The 3,531-nt window shown below is 43.5% G+C and overlaps 1 pseudogene; it reads right to left on the bottom strand.

Annotated features, from left to right (window-relative positions):
- Nucleotides 1-2,372: 2,372 nt before the first annotated feature.
- LOC129549250 (vacuolar-sorting protein SNF8 pseudogene) lies at nt 2,373-3,039 on the bottom strand (annotated as a pseudogene).
- Nucleotides 3,040-3,531: the final 492 nt, after the last annotated feature.

Here is a 3,531-nt window from a genome sequence, read left to right as displayed (position 1 = left end):
GCTCCACCAGGAAAATTACTTACTTGCTTAGTGATTTGCATCATAGTTTTGTTGACACAGCTTCTCATTTACATCTTCACAATATGAGTGTGAGATAGATACTATTTATGACCCTTTTCAAATGTGGAACCTGAGAAAAGAACTTTCTTTTCTTTCTCTATGTAAATAAACCTCTGGAAGTTCACAGTTTACGTACTGTTGAAGCCTAGCTTAGAGAATTTTGAGCATTCCTTTGCTAGCATGTAAGATGAGTGCAATTGTGCACTAGTTTGAACATTCTTTGACATTGCCTTTCTTTGGGATTGGATGAAAACTGACCTTTTCCAGTCCTGTGCCCACTGCTGAGTTTTCCAGATTTGCTGGCATACTGAGTGCAGCACTTTCACAGCATCATCTTTTAGGATTTGAAATAGCTCCACTGGAATTGCATCACCTCCACTAGCTTTGTTCCTAGTGATGCTTCCTAAGGCCCACTTGACTTTGCATTCCAGGATATCTGGCTCTAGGTGAGTGATCAAACCATCATGGTTATCTGGGTCATGAAGATCTTTTTTGTACAGTTCTTCTGTGTATTCTTGCCACCTCTTCTTAATATCTTCTGCTTCTGTTAGGTCCATACCATTTCTGTCCCCTATTGTGCCCATCTTTGCATGAAATGTTCCCTTGGTATCTCTAATTTTCTTGAAGTGATCTCTAGTCTTTCCCATTCTCTTGTTTTCCTCTATTTCTTTGCATTGATCGCTGAGGAAGGCTTTCTTACTTCTCCTTGCTGTTCTCTGGAACTCTGCATTCAAATGGGTATATCTTTCCTTTTCGCCTTTGCCTTTCACTTCTCTTCTTTTCTCAGCTATTTGTTAGGCCTCCCTCCTCAGACAACCATTTTCCTTTCTGCATTTCTTTTTCTTGGAGGTGGTCTTGATCACTGCCTCCTGTACAGTGTCATGAACCTCCATCCATAGTACATCAGGCACTCTGTCTATCAGATCTAGTCCTTGAATCTATTTGTCATTTCCACTGTATAATCATAAGGGATTTGATTTAGGTCATACTTGAATGGTCTCGTGGTTTTCCCTACTTTCTTCAATATAAGTCTGAATTTGGCAGTAAGGAGTTCATGATCTGAGCCACAGTCAGCTCCCAGTCTTGTTTTTGCTGACTGTGTAGAGCTTCTCCCCATCTTTGACTGCAAAGAATGTGATTCAGTCTGATTTTGGTATTGACCATCTGGTGATGTCCATGTGTAGAGTCTTCTCTTGTGTTGTTGGAAGAGGGTGATTGCTATGACCAGTGCATTCTCTTGACAAAGCTCTGTTAACTTTTGCCCTGCTTCATTTTGTACTCCAAGGCCAAATTTGCCTGTCACTTCAGATATCTCTTGACTTCCTACTATGCATTCCAGCCCCCTATAATGAAAAGGACATCTGTTTTGGGTGTTAGTTCTAGAAGGTCTTGCAGGTCTTCATAGAACCATTCAACTTAGCTTCTTCAGCAGTGATTGGGGCATAGACTTGGATTACTATGATACTGAATGGTTTGCCTTGGAAATGAACAGAGATCATCCTGTCATTTTTGAGAGTGCATCAAAGTACTGCATTTCTGTTGCTGGATTCTTTGCTAACTATGGGGGCTCCTCCATTTCTTCTAAGGGATTCTTGCCCACAGTAGTAGATATAATGGTCAGCTGTGTTACATTCACCCATTCCAGTCCATTTTAGTTCACTGATTCCTAAAATGTCAATGTTCACTCTTGCCATCTCCTGTTTGACCACTTCCAATTTGCCTTGTTTCATGGACCTAACGTTTCAGGTTCCTATGAAATATTGCTCTTTACTACATTGGACTTCACTTGCATCACCGTTCACATCCACAGCTGGGTATTGCTTTTGCTTTGGCTCTGTCTCTTCATTCTTTCTGGAGTTATTTCTCCACTGATCTCCAGTGGCATATTGGGCACTTACCAGCCTGGGGAGTACATCTTTCAGTGGCCTATCTTTTTGCCTTTTCATACTTTTCATGGGGTTCTCAAGATAAGAATACTGAAGTGGTTTGCCGTTCCCTTCTCCAGTAGACCACATTCTGTCAGACCTCTCCACCATGAGCCATCTATCTTGGGTGACCCTACATGTCATGGCTCATAGTTTCATTGAGTTAGAGAAGACTGTGATCCATGTGATCAGTTTGATTAGTTTTCTGTGATTATGGTTTTCATTCTGTCTGCCCTCTGATGGATAAGAATAAGAGGCTCATGGAAACTTCCTGATGGGAGAGACTGAGTGGGAAACTGGGTTTTGTTCTGATGGGCAGGGCCATGTTCAGTACATTTTTAATCCAATATTCTGTTAATGGGTGTGGCAGGGCTGTCTTAAACAGTCTTAAACATTAAGACTGGCCTTGATATCACTGACAGTCACATAGCCATTTTTCTCTGCCAACTGTAGCACCACAGTGTGATCCATATTGAGCTCAGTAGGAACAGACTGAATGAGGTAAGTGTCACCCACAGGGAGGATGCCGAAGCCAGTGCCGAGTGCCTTTAGTTTCTTGATGGCCCTGATCAGGTCGTCTTGGCTGACATCCTGGGTGAATTTGCCCCTTCCTTTTAACACCTGTTGATGCAGTTCCTCCAAAGTTATCAGACCTCCATTCCGGTGCTTCAGGGCCAGGCACACTTCAATAATCTGGATACCCAGCTCATAATTGAAGTCTCCCATGCCTAGCATCTCAGACCAAAATCCTTTTCCAGAGGCCAGAGGATCCACTCCAATAGTGGCAAACATGTCTTGAAACTGCACCCGGAACTCAGGATTCTTCCGGATCTCCTGCTTGTGTTTGCTGGCAAATTCTTCCAGGTTGGTCTTGAACATGTCCAACTGCTTTGACATCTGGGCCAGCTGGTCCTCAGCCAAGACAGTCCCTCGCTCCTTGTACTTGGCCTTGGCAAACTTCTTCTTGGCGATGGTGCCAGTTCCCACCCCACGACGGTGCATCCCCGCCGAGGCCCGCGGGCCGCCCCGCTGCTGGGACCCCAGGTTTCCACGTCCCGGGATCTGCCATCGGTTCCAGATTTTCAAGCTGGATTTAGAAAAGGCAGAGGAGCCAGATAAAATGGCCAACATTGAAAAAAGCAAGAGACTACCAGAAAAACATCTACTTCTGCTTTACTAACTACGCCAAAGCCTTTGTGTGGATAACAGCAAACTGTGGAAAATTCTTAAAGAGATGGGAATACCAGTCCACCTGACCTGTCTTCTGAGAAATCTGTATGCAGGTTAAGAAGAAACAGTTAGAACTGGACATGGAACAGGAGACTGGTTCCAAATCAGAAAAGTAGTACATCAAGGCTGTATATTGTCACTTTGCTTATTTAACTTATATGCAAAGTACATCATGAGAAATGCTGGGCTGGAAGAAGCACAAGCTGGAATCAAGATTGCTGGGAGAAATATCAATAACCTGAGATATGCAGATGACACCACCCTTCTGGCAGAAAGTGAAGAAGAACTAAAGAGCCTCTTGATGAAAGTGAAAAGG

Source organism: Moschus berezovskii, chromosome 26 (assembly GCF_049115385.1).
Source record: "Moschus berezovskii isolate FMDL1 chromosome 26, NW_MosBer_1.0, whole genome shotgun sequence".
Lineage (NCBI taxonomy): Eukaryota > Metazoa > Chordata > Mammalia > Artiodactyla > Moschidae > Moschus > Moschus berezovskii.
This window is presented reverse-complemented; position numbering and strand designations above follow the sequence as displayed.